This window comes from Neophocaena asiaeorientalis, unplaced genomic scaffold (genome assembly GCF_003031525.2).
Source record: "Neophocaena asiaeorientalis asiaeorientalis breed wild unplaced genomic scaffold, Neophocaena_asiaeorientalis_V1.1 scaffold126, whole genome shotgun sequence".
NCBI lineage: Eukaryota > Metazoa > Chordata > Mammalia > Artiodactyla > Phocoenidae > Neophocaena > Neophocaena asiaeorientalis.
The window spans coordinates 1,306,538-1,320,928 of NW_020174565.1; positions in this window are offsets into that span (position 1 = coordinate 1,306,538).

The following is a 14,391-nucleotide window of genomic DNA, read 5'->3' on the forward strand; positions in this document are numbered from 1 at the left end:
ACGCATATTATCAAAACAAAAGTTTTCCAAAATAATACTTTTTTGTGTACTTCTAATGTGTACCGAATCCTGATCTTTTAATCTATTCTTTACTGTTTAATTTTTTCAACATCAGTCATGATCCACTAATTTTATTTCACAGTCCATAACACAAGCTACAGTGTTAAAACCACCATTTTAAATAATAGTTCTTTTTGTGCATTGTTTATAATTTAGCAAAGCAGGGAACATTATGGCTGAAGTTGTAGGAGCTTCTAAAATTCAAAAATAATCAGAAATATAAAGAGCAAATGATAATTTAATTACTGAATTTACCAAAATCTTCATTGTACATGTGTGTACATGTGTGTAACTTTATAGGTTATATAGGTTTGGGCTTATGAAGAAGCAAGCTCTTTGTAGATGGTGTTTTTCCTCCCAAACAAGCACAAGACGTCAGTCTGAGAAGCTGCTGGTGACGAGTAGTGGTCCTGACTCCCGTGTGCTTTTATAAATTATGTGAAAGGCTTTCCAAAGGAGTAGTTAAGTGATTCATAGTTTAGCTATCCAATTCTGCAGTTTCAAGAAGTACTTTACGAAAATAAAGCACAATTACTAACTAATCACTAATTATCTATTTTTCATATATTAATAAATTGTTTTGAATCATACATTTAACATATTAGTTAAAGAAATAGATAGCTTAATTGGCTATATCACTTAAGAAGTAGATAAGCTAAGATTCTTTCCACCTAGAAAAGTGTATGGTTCATGATATAATTTATATTTTCTTAATGTATTTAATGTGACAAAGCACAGGTAGAAAACCTTTCATTTTATTTTTATTAGTGCCCAAATAATAATTATTAGTAAATATTTCTTAGTGCCAAAAATCTTCACAGGATGTATACAACTTTGTTGTTGGTGTTCTGATGATTTGAAGCTTCAAAGGAGTTTGAGTGTCAGAGGCAGTTCCATTTTTAAGCCTCTCCCTTGAAAGATAATGAGATTTTAGCTCCCTGCTGACAAATCCTCTAAAGGAAGTCCATCAAATATGTTTCCACCCCTCTTTTGAAGTAACCAGTGAAAAGAGAAAGACAGGGAAAGTGGGGTTATGCTGGACACCTCTCCTGGACACCCGACCCCCCTTGTCCAAACTGGATGCATCTTTCTTCCCTGACTGCTCTCATACTCAGGTTCATGGTTTATGAAGGCTGGAGTGTCACCTTCATTTACGTAGAATTGCTTGAGATCATGCTTAACTTCTCTAGTAGATTTTCTACTCATTCCCAAATCCACTTCTTGGAGAGTTTATGCCTTTCCCTCACCTCAGAAACAAATTTAAAATTCTCCAAAATGGTGTTTAAATGTCTATTTTATAAAAGTTTTAAAATATAGAAAATCCCCCAAAAGAAAAAATACAACCTATAATCCCATCACCCTGCTAACAATTTATCACTCTTCGTATTTGGTGCATATTCTTCTACTTATAGTATATATGTATGTGTGTGTCTGTTTAATTTGGATCAACCTATAATTTTGTAGTCTGCCTTTCTCACTCATTTTACCATGTTGATATGTATTCCAAAATGTGATTTTTAAATTAACGACTGTATAGTATTCCACATAAGAAACATGCTTAGAGAGTTGGATAGTTTATCCAACTCTTTATGCTTTGGCATTTTTATTGTTTGTAATTTTTATATTATTAATAACATCCACATGACTATCCTTATAGGTAAATCTTTGGGCATATTCATGATTTTCCTCCTTAATATAAATTCCTATAAGGGAGAATTGTTGTATTAGAAAGTGTAAACTTATTTTTTAAGGCTTTTGATACATATTGCCAATTTACTTTCCCAAAGTGTAAGAATTTTCACTTCCACAACTTGGATACTGAAGATTCCACATTATCTTTTCCTTTTAAAACTCTTTTTGCTTTAGAAATTTTAAAGGCAAAAGCTTTTAAAAGTATTTGAACAAGTACTAAGAAGTAACAAAAATAGAGTGTAGTTAGCAATTACTACACGTGATTCTATGAGTGGGCCAGAATATTTAATAGTAGATGCAAGACCCTGGATAAAACATTCTTCCTAAATTTAGTAAGAACACCTATAACTAGAAGAATAAGAAAAAATTTTGAAGATATTTGGGGAGGTCAAATTTAATAAGAAAATTACCAGACAAAATACTGAAGTACAGTAAAAGTCCATCAAATGTCAAAATAAGAACTAGTAGGCAAATATTTATGTATATAACTATGAAGATAATGCTTTTCATGCTTCTGTTCAAGACCTTCATTTGTATTTTCTGAGCTTATAATTTTTTCCATTTCTTGACTTTATTATTATAGATAAATGCATTTAATTTTTTTAATCCTCACCATTAAATCTATAGAGGGATAAACATATCTAGCTTAAGTTGATCTACCCTTGAAATCACACTACATTTGAATAAGCACTAGGGATTCATGGGGGGAAGACCATTGAGTTCCACTTGGCTCTATACTATTCAAGCTAATGTAGTGGAAGATGGTCTCATTAGAATGATTATGCAGACTCTCTGTAGGTCTCCTCAGAGGTTCTGACCCTGTACTTGTAAAAAACATCTCTGCTTTTCTACTCAAACTCTCATTGAAATTATATTTTGAAGTGTATTCATCTTGCATTACTTTTGTATCTCAGATGATTAAAATACCTTTTTTTCCCCACTACTTCGTTTGTAACAACAAGTTAAAGTCTTACCTGATATTTTCAAATATTTTATCATTCTATATCATCTATTCTCTGGAGTTTCTTTTTTCTACCTTACCATGTGCTTCAGAGTCACACCTGAACACCTGAAAGTCACAGTCTTTTCCAAGGATTCAAGTCATTGGCCACACTTTGGAATTGATATAAATGGAAATGAATTCACTAAAAAGAAGAAGAGGAAGATAAGAAGAACAAACATAGGCAATGTTAATATTAACTTTGCTCTTTGTATATGCTAGTATTATAAATGCATTGTATTTACCATTTAAAAAAGGTTAAATATGTCAATTTGAAAAGATTGACTATGTTCCAGTTTATCTATTACATGTCTAACTTATCAGGAGTTTAGCAGGAGAAAAAGAAAATATTCATAATAATTAGGAACGGCAGCCAAATCCACTCTATTGCTGATATGTTTATTATGGTAACTAATACCCTTTCAAAAGAGCACCATACTATAGTCTGTCCATTTTTCCATTCATTAAAATTTTAAATGTACTTTGATTGAATTGCTGCATAAATGTTCATAGCTCATCTCCCACTCTTCACCTATCTATCCATCCACTCATTCAATAAATATTTATTGAATACTTATATGCCAGGCACAAGCCAATAGGGATGCAAAGATAGTTCTTGTTCTCAAGTGTCTTAATCTAGTAAGAGAGCCAGAAACACAGGAAATAAAGGTAATTACAATCCAGTGTGGTAGGGATTAGAGATGTGTAGTGATATTTTGAGACTATGAAGGGAGTCTCTTATGTGACAAGGAATTGGATGAGAAAATCATAGACTTCTTCGAGGAGATGACCGACTAGTGAAGCATGCAACAGAACAAATTAGCCAAGTCAAGACAAGACAGAGGGAGAGACTAGGAAGTGAACCCCAGAGAAAAGGAGCAGAGTCAGTAATGGCATGGAAGCGAGAAGCAACGTATTGCATGGGAAGAACTATAATCAGTGTGATTTTGCTGTATCTTGAGATTTGAAGGAAGGAGTGGCTGAGATGAACCTGGAGAGTTAGATAGGATTCAGATCATGGAGACATTTGTCTGTCCTGTGAAGGAACGTGAACTTTATCATAAAGGACCTGTAGTAGGTGACCTATGGTGTTCGTTATGGGAGCTACTGTGAGGTCTTAAGCACCGAATTTGTTAACCAGCTTTGAATTTTTGAAAAGAATGTTTTGGAAAGTGTATACAAGATGGATTCAAAGAAAGAAATAGAAGACACATAGGAGACAGTAGAAGACGCTGGTTATGGTTGATCAAGGGTTGAAACAGTACAGTGTATTCTAGACATGAAAATAAGGGAACAGATATAGGATATTTATTAAGGAGGTAATATCCTCAGAACCTGTTTATTAATTCACTTCATGGGATAAAACAACTCTCTCCAAATGATCATGAATCCCTTGGACACCAAGCAGGTCTGTGTAGAACCCAGTATGGGTAGGACATTGTGCACAAGGACAAGGATGAGAACTTTGAAATAAGAATAACATGGAACTATCAAGTCAATCCATTATGGATCAGACTGGAGATAAAGTCACTTTGAAAAGACAGGACAACCACCAGGTCAAAATGAGTCTTTATTGACCGTATCAATACTTAACAGACTCTAGTGGCATAGTTTACCTCAGGCTGATTCTATTAAACTGACTTTGTTCTCAGGACATGCCTTCCTAGCAATGAGAATTCCTTGTGGATTTCTTGCATGAGGCCCTGGAAATGATGATTCCTTTAACAGTTTCAGGAAGGAAGAGACTAGTGAATATGTCGGAAGATGAGAGAATAGGTTCAATTCTGGACATGTTCAATTTGGGTCACCTGTAAAATATCCAGATGTGACATAGACAATTGGAAACAGGGAGCTGGAGTTGGGAAAGAAATTAAGGACGAAGATGCATATTTGGCAGCCGCAGTCATGTGAATGGATAAAATTTCCCAAAGGACATAGATGCAAAGAGAAGTGGGACAATGACAGAATCTTGAGGGCTTCCTACAACAGAGGCAGACCCAGCAAAAGATACTGAGAAAGGTCAGAGAAATAGGAAGAGAATGATAGTTTTTTGAGTCTTTTCCTTTTCCTTCCCTTAACTTCCTACATGAAACTATCTCTTGGTCAGAACCAATTTTGTCCTTCTCTATAGTATTTTGGGTAACTATGACCACAGTTGTAACATACCATGGTTATATGTGTGCTTTTCTTAAACTCCTTATTAAATAGTAAACTTCTTGATTGGCACTATCAAGATTTTACTGACTCTCGAACTAACAATTTAGCCTGCCACAGTTTCACGGATCCTGGCAGAAGACAGGAGACTCCCAGACCAGAGATAAAGGATTTATTACTCTTAGCTCATCAGGCAGCATGAACTTCATGTTCACATCAGTTTTCCTTGTCCCCCAAGTCCCATGGCGTGACTCAGAATGCCCAGGTGGATGCTGCATGCACAGTGAGTTTGTGTTACAGCTAAGACACCCTGAGAACCAAATCTTTAACAGGCAAACCTGACCTACCTTTTCTTCAGAAGGAGATGTTACTTTTATTACTGGACATTACAGAAACTGCCCTCTGCTCCAAAGGGAGACATTGCCTCTACCTTCTAAGACCGTTCGCTATACATACATCCTTGAAAGGATGCTCCAGAACAAAAGCTATCAATGCCTCTGCTCAAAAGATGTGCAGAAACACTGGAAACCCGTGGAGATTTGTCTGCCGTTAGGCACACTTAATTTCTCCCATATTTTCAGGTTCATATTGCATCTCCCAGGTTAGTGCCTTGCATATGACAGGTACTAATAAATATTTGTGGAAATATGATTTAGAAGTAACATCAACAACAGAGATAATTTAGCAGACTTCTCCCTAGAATTGTTTATAATAGGCTGGTATACAAACTCCTTTTTACTGCTGCTGTATGCTATTTAGAGAAACGGCTCAGTTATAACTGTAACCTCCTTGAGAACAACAATGTGTATTCATCATTTTTGCTTCCAGAGTCTTAAACAGAGTCTAGAACATAATAATAGATAAAGATTCGTTAAGTAAATAGAAATACATGGAGGATCACATAATGCAAATGATGCAGAATTACTAAGTACATTGCCCTTCTTCGGCCCTCCACTGCTCCTTGGTAACAATATAATCGGTTTTGTACTCTCCATACCATCTGAAAAAAGGAAGATGAGAACACCCATTCCTGCTAAACTCTAGTAACTTGGTGGATTACTCCTACACAGAGCATTTTTTTTAAACATCAAGAGCAGTTTGGATGTCAAGGATATGATGAAATGGGCTTTTTCATCTCTTGGTGGTGGAAATGTAAATTGGTGTATATTTATGCATTTGGCTATTTTCAATGAGGCTTTAAATGCCTACTTGCCAATTAAATTTGGAGAAACTGCCCTAAGTAAATTAACCTAACTACAGAAGGAAGTTTTGTGTTTTTCGTTTTTTGGGTTTTTTTTTTTGCGGTACGCGGGCCTCTCACTGTTGTGGCCTCTCCCGTTGCGGAGCACGGGCTCCGGATGCGCAGACTCAGCGGCCATGGCTCATGGGCCCAGCTGCTCCGCGGCATGTGGGATTTTCCCGGACCGGGGCACGAACCCGTGTCCCCTGCATCGGCAGGCGGACTCTCAACCACTGTGCCACCAGGGAAGCCCGAGAAAGGAAGTTTTATGCACAGATATATTAAACCCAGAAATGTATTCTTAATAGCACAAATTTCAAAAATTTCTGTTAAACTTAAGAAGGAATTCTACCATGAAGTGGTGAATCTCTGTATAGACCATGGAAAGACATTGCCAAGTTTTCTGCCTTGGAGATCTTTAAGGAGAATAAATGATCACCACTCCTAGACAATTTAAATATTGGTGCCATGTCCTTCCCAAGGTCTTTTCCATTTCATTTAGTCTATGTTGTATGATCTATACTTCTCTATAAGGAAAGGTAATAAAGTTTTCAATTGCTCCTTGTATTTATCTGGGGCTTGATCTTTTAGTAGAATCATATTCACTAGAAATCAAACTCTCTGGGGGATGCATAGTCAATATGAAAACATTTTACATTTCTAATAGTGGGGGAAGGTATTGACTTCCAAATTGTTTCAGGGACTAGAAAGTTGCTTTAAAATTTTTATTTTGATATAGAATCATCCAACATTATTTGTATTGCTCAAAGACATTAGGTCAAATAAGATCTTATCATTTTATGTTCTATTATTCCGCCAAAAAAAGTGTCACAAGGTCAGATGAAATCAGGAAGTGAGAAGCAAAGCACAAGAATACGTGCTTAAGGATTATTTCATGAAAAAACATAAAACCCTGACAAAATACACTTAGTGCTTTCAGAATTTCGTTAAACTAAGTGTTGCCCCTGGGCTTGTACCACGTCAAAAAGCAAATCCCACATCTGGAGGGAAGATGCAATAAGTTAATAAAGCATTTGACCTTTTTGTATTAGTTATAATTCCATCCAGAAAAAGAGTTAATAGGGTTCTTCTTATTAGTAAATCTCATTAATGCCAAGATTTACATTAACGTATTTAATTTGCTTTTATTTGAACTACATGCTCCTGGGTCTCATTAATACACATGTGAGCTTTGGTGCCCTTGATTTTCAGGGAAACTTTGGTGGGCAGTTTACACCACCTTGCTCAGGATTAAAGAAACACAGAGGAGTGCATTTGGCCAGTTTGGGTTTTTCTGCTTTCTTTACATTTATATGGTTAACATAGACAATGGAAATTGACAAAGGAAATAGGGTTACCATCTTCTGGGGTGAATCCATCTTGAGCTCCCTGGGAAGTATAGATGACGATATCCTCTTTACTACCTTTCAGACTAAAAAGACAAAGAGGGTGAAACAGGGTAGGAGCTGAGAGAAAACCTGAAAAAAGGTGGAACAAAGAAGATGGAGAGCTGTGTGTGCCTGAGGAAAAGCCTATTGGAAATGACGGAGCTATGGAAATGGGCAAGAACTGTATTGCTAGGGGTTATGAGATAAGCAGAAAACCTCAAGGGAAAACAATGAGGGAGGGGGGTTTGTGAGTGGAGGCGAGGGAGGGAAAGAAGAGGGGAAGGGAAATCATAAGATAAAATCAAATTTGTGTTAATAAGTTTTGTTTTCCTTTCCTGGCATGAAAGTGGGTACAGGAATGCAAATATTTTCCTGTGTCCTGAGAAATCCATTATTGGTTTCTGAGACTTCCTGCCAAATTTATTTCAATCATCTGTAATATATACCAGTGGGGATATTGCTTCAAACATATATAGAAGTAAAGTTAAGCCAACAAATACTTCCATTTTATTACTCAGGTACAAACATTTCATGTTTTCCCACTGGTATCAAATGGAAGCTTTTACTGATCCAACAGTATGGGCTGCATTGTACAACACCTGACAATACGGTGAGCGATTGGGTTAGCATTTTGTTATAAAACATTAAGAGTTTCCTATGTTACTATAAAAGTCATCTTAAAATCAATCATTCTTCTAGCATGTTTTTTTTACAATGGTGAAATTACAGAAATATAGTTTGTTTAGGGTTTGATAAAGTAACACACCAAACAGCCACCATTTCAATACTATTTCGCCTGAGTAGTCCCTTTGTATCCAAGTAATAGTCCTAATCGGCAATCTACACGTGCCTTTGTATCTCTTTTGGTGCCCTAGAGACACCACACTATTGCCTTAAAATAGTGATTTAAAGCAAGATTTTTATAGTAGCTTAAGAATGGAGCCCTCATTCTTGTTTATTTTTGTTTTTGCTTTGCTTTATGTTTTAGCATAGATTCAAGAAAGCAATGAAAGGTACCTGCAATTAATACAGTAAAGTTGTCATTAAAAGCACTGGTATAGCTGTTAAGTACCTTACTCTACAAAGACAGTGTAAGGTAACTTTAATTCTCAACATGAACAATTTATGACCATTTTAAGAATTATGAGAGTTTTATTTGAATCCCTTGCAAATAACTGTTTAGTAGTAGCTTTTGTCATATTTTAGATGACTTGCATCCAGATGGATTGAAACTCCACATTTGTCTCAGAAGAAATACCTGTTTCACGTGAACTGTGGGGAAGGAGCATCTCCTGCCTTTCTTACTTATCTGCAAGACTGAATTGGGTGTGGGTTGGGGTGAGGAACGGTAGGCTGTGGATCAGGTGTGGGTCAGAGAGCAGACTGGGTGGAAGCAGAATCAATGGCAGTGATCCCAGGGGGATTTGTTTGCACTGTGCCTTGAGTAGGGTGGGTTAAGAGAAAGAAAAATAAGAGGAGTGTATGTATGAGGTGGTGCTTTGGTATTTGAAGTGAAAGATACCTCTGGTTGTCATTTACTCATCAAAATCTGAAATTCCTTTCTTCCTAAGGTGGCTTTGGACCTTCTGGCCTACCTCTTTTTTTATGTACAGAGCTGGGTGTTCTGGGTAAACCCCCCTAAAAGGCTTGTGGCAGTGACTTGAATAAGGAGGCAAAATATCTCTAGGGAGTTCCTGAGAAACCTGAAGAGGATTTGAGGTTTTTCAGATATCCAGGTGGAGGTGAAATATATTAATATCTGTGTAACTTCATGGGTACATAAACTGGTAAACCTGGGACCTTTGTGTTACAGTTGTGGGGTAGGAGAGAAGGATAGGAGAGAGAATTAAGAAAGAACAAAAGATTACATAAGATAACTACGTTTTTACTTCTAAAATTTTATTATGTTTCAAATACATAGAAAATGACGGAGAATGGTATAATGACTACCTGTCTACCCACAACCCAGCTTAAGCAAATATTAACTTTTTGCTTTATTTACTTCAGATGTGTATAAAGAAAAAACATTATGGATACAGACAAGGCTTCCCTCTCTTTCCCCGTTTACAATCCCGTTTCCCTCGTTCCCTCTTTCCCTTGTGGTGTAAACTTTACCTCGATTTTGGTTTTTGTTAACCCCATGAATGTTTCCATATTTTTACTACGTGTGTGTGTGCCCATAAATAGAATATAGTCCTGATTTGTACACTTTTGACATTTACAAAAATGATATATTTATACATATTCTGCAAGTTGCTTTTTTGGCCAAACATGTTTTTAAGATTTATCCATGCTGACCATGGATCTCTAATCTTCTTTCTATTATACCTTTTATACATTTCATTTCATGAAGAGTCCATAATTCTCTGTTAATAGACATTTTAGGTTGTTGTGAATTCTTGATAAGTCTTGCTAGAGAGTTATAAATTTGTTAGTTGCTGTTGTTGTTTTGAGAAAACCAGTTTTTTTTGGTTTGATTTACTTTTTCTTAATTTTCTATTTTATTAATTGCTGTTATTTGCTTTACCTTTTACTCTCTTCAGGTTTACTCTGTTCTTTTTCTAATCTCTTGAGTTGATTTGTCAACTCATTTACTTTCAATCCTTCTTTCTTTCTTTATTTTTTTAAAATAAATGTATCTACAGGCTCTGAATCCCCTTCTAAGATCCACTCTGACTTGCCACACACGTTTTGCTACATAACACTTAGTTATCATTTGGTTCTAAATATTTTGTAAATTCTATTGTGTGTCCCTTTTTAATTGATGACTTATTAGGAATGTATTTAAAACTTTTAAATATCTGGAGGCATTTTTTCAATTATTGCTTTCTAACTTTGTTGCTTGGTAGTGAGGAAATGTGTTTCGTAGATAATTCTTCAAAATATATTGGACTTCTTTTATGACTCATTTGTGAGCAATTTATGTAAATGTTTCTTGTGTACTTGAAAATACGTTTGAAAAAATATATATGTATTTCTGTTTGTTCAGTGCAGTGTTAGACCCATCCATTTGTACAAGCTTGTTAATTTTACTGTTGAAATATTCTCTATTCTACTTGATATGTCTGTTCCAGATGGAGAATTGTTAAAACTGCCTACTATCATAGTGGATTTGTCAATTTCTACTTGCCACTGCATTGGTTTGGTTTGGTTTTGTTGTTAGGCTCATAAAAGTTTATGATTGTCATATCTTTTTGGTGGCTTGTTCCTTTTTCTATTGTGTTGCCATCTTTATCTCTATTTGCCTTACTCTCTCTACTTTCTCTGATATTTCTATCCTACACCAGCTTTCTTTCGGGTGGTATTTGCCTAATATATTTTTTCCATTACTTTTATTTACATATTTCTGTGTCATTATGTTTTAGGGGTGTCTCTTAAAAGAATGTATAGCTGGATTTTCAAAAAATACAATCCGGTCTGAGAAACAGGAGAGCTGTCATATCATGGAAGAGCGCCAGGTCTCCTTAAGCCATTCCAATTTGTTTATTGCCTTAATCTCCTTTATCTCTTTGGTGTAAAATTTCTCAGTGAGAAATACAAGATGCCTATGTCCAACAGTTCCAAGGAAACAGAGACTTAAGTTTAGTCTGTAGTCTGTCAAGTAGTCTGGTAGTCTGTCAAGATCCCCAAAGCAGGCAATAAATCCAACACAATTTGTGTTTTTCTTGTGTACCTGCAGAAACTAGGATAGAAATGATTCTACAGTTACTCTAAAAGAACAATTTAATAAATTCTACTTTGCTTTCTATTATCTTCCTTCTAAATTTTCATGGAAGATAAATCTTCAGAAGGAATTTTATCGTAATCTCTACAGAGAGATAATTTCATACCCTCACTAAATTATAAACTCTTCAAAGGCAGATGTATCTTGTGCAGATTATCTACTCAGTGCATACAGTTGAAGCTCAGAAGTTGACCTGGACTGAAATCTTGATTTTGTGGAAGGAAGAAGGAAAAAACAAACAAACCAATAATGGAAATTTACAAATGTTCCTCTTGTGACAAATTATTTTGGAAAAAATGGCAACAGTGCTAGAATTTCTATTGTACTTTACTACTGATCTGAGTTATGGCCTCAATGACCATTTTTACAAATATGCCTAAGTACTATTAATAATTTTTATAAAAATGACAGGAAATTTCAGAGTAAAAATGCAAAGTATCCCTCTGTATCAATCACTACTGTGAGCTCCTTGAAGGAAAACCATGTCTTCTCATTTTTGTACCCTAGCATGTTGTAACAGTGCCTGGCACATAGTAGGCTTTCAGTAAATGTTTGAGTGAATAGATGGATGAATCTCATGCAGATTAATATTACATAACCTTGCCTGCACTCAAAACTTTGCAAATTCTTATCATTTCTTTCCTTACGTTCAAATATAGATTGAAATTCTCCCATTTCTGCAAATGATTTCTGACGTCCTAAAGAAAGAATTAACCATTCCTATCTGTGTGTTCCCACTTTGTCCTTTCTGTTAAGATAGCACATTTTGTATCACATTGCAGGTAGCTATTTACACATCTGTCCCCATTCTAGCTTATGGAGTGTTGTTTCCTAATCACTTTTTAAATCTGCTTTGCAGTTGCTGCATAATATATAATACAAGCTCAGCAAACCTTTCTTGAATTGGATTTTAAAAGAGTAAAAATTAAGTGCCCATACTTGTTGAAAATCTACTATGTTTTAGATCATTGCAAGGAAATTTAAAGTTTTCCCTTTGGTTTTCATAATAATCCTATAAAGTATGTATTATTAATCCCTTTTAATGTTTGAGAAAACTAAGGGCAGAGAGGTTAAGCCAGTCATCCTAGGCCAGGCAATCGGTACGTGAAGAATTTGGAACTAACTCACGTGCTCCTTTCACCCAACCATGCTACCCCCATTCACCCCCAGAACCAAAGTGAACTCATAAAGAAGTCTATATATGTTCTACGTCACTTACCAACAGCCTCTGAAAGCACAACATGTTGAAATTAGGATATTACTTATTGGTTACTGGAGTCTTTTTAGGATCATAATGTTTACCTCAGAATGTACACCATTGTTTTTACTTGAGACATGTTCATCACTGGGAGTGAGTATTCATCCTAGTATACAAACACCTAGAAAGCAGGGATTATGCCGCTTTATACTAAATGATCCTCCCATCAGTTGTCCAGAGCATTCCGTGATGTTGATACTTGGTCTACAAATCTCTCTCTAGATGCTTACAGTCTAAGAGAGAATTGAAGGCAAATTCAAGGTTAGTAGCGAACGTGGACGTACGTGACGATGATGATGAAGAATTTTTTTCACGTGTATTGTCTTTGTGGCCTGATATGCCTGAACTTGAGTCTTTGCTCTAATTCCTTGCTAGCTGAATGACCTTGGGCAGGTTAGTTAACTTCCCCAGGCCACAGTTTCCTCAACTGTGAACAAAGAGTGAAGAGACCTGCGTTAGAGGTTAAATAAGATAGTGCCCATCTTATAAATGATAGCCATTATTATTATTACCCCGGAAAAGCATGTTATACAACCACAATAAGTAAGTTAGGTTCGTGTATATGGGTTAAATGCCCTAGCTGATAACATATTTATTTAGTACCACCTATTGGTCTCGGTACTACTCCCAAACCAATACGGAGACAAATGGGTAGAGACGTTCCGCAGGCAGAGGTTAATGCCCCCGACAGAGATTAAACAGAACACAAATGTCATTTCCTTCTATTCCTGTGCAGCAGTTTATAGGCGCATTAGAGTAGGATGTGACATAAATTTCATAAAGATATTGTACATTAAATATGCATAAAATTGCACCCCATCTAGAATTACAGCAACATCAATTATGAGCACTACCTGTCAGTCACTATTACTGGTATTCTCTCTATAAACAAAATCAAAAGTTCTGTGGTGATCTATTAGAGGTTTTCTATATCCTTCCCCCCACCCCTTCTGATCCTTTTAGGCTCTTATGAGCAAACCGTTGATCGTGACTAAAAGCAGCTAAGTGCTTTCTTTCTTGGTGCTTAGCAGTTTCTCTGGAATTTAGCAGACAACAACGCAGCCCTTAATACAGACTCAGACCAAATTTAGTGAGTGGGGAAAAGAGCATGATATAAAGTTAAGAAAACATGGCCTTTCAAGGAAACTAATGAAGACAAATATTGCTGGGGTAACCTTTAAGTCACATGGCTGGGAATGTTTTCCTTTGCAAATTACTTCTGAACCTTCAGTCCTGTAGGGAAAAGTACTGAAAAAAAAAAAAAAAAAAAATGGCATGAGCTAATTGCTTAAAGACAGCAATAAAAATGTGTAAGTCACACATACTAGATACCAGCTTGCAAGATGATAGAAAAATTCATCTAAATCTTGGGATTAAAATGAGTGAATTCTGAATTAGCCCCTTCACTGTTCATTGCAGAAGAAAGATCCCTTCAGTAGAGAGGAGCCCTGCCTTTTGTGGGTACCCCATCAGACAGGGACTGCTTGGGCAGTGTTCTTGCCTTTTCTCTTGATGATCATCCCTTTTGCATCATAATCACCATTGAAGTTTGGAGCAAACTCTAAAGAAACACATTAGTTCTCCTCCTGGGTCAGCTAGCCATTTTTTCCCCTGCCACCTAGTACAATGGTATTGCTCTTTCTACCAATAATTTAACTTTGGAGTATAGAATTATATATTAGGAACACAAAAGAAATAGCTCACCGATGTTAATGTTTTTAAAATAAACATTATGCAGTTGATTTGTTTTATTAATTATATTTATTGGGGGAATTCCCTGGCAGTCTAGTGGTTAGGACTCCGTGCTTCCAGTGCAGGGGGCATGGGTGTAATCCCTGGTTGGGGAACTAAGATCCCACATGCTGTTTGGTGTGG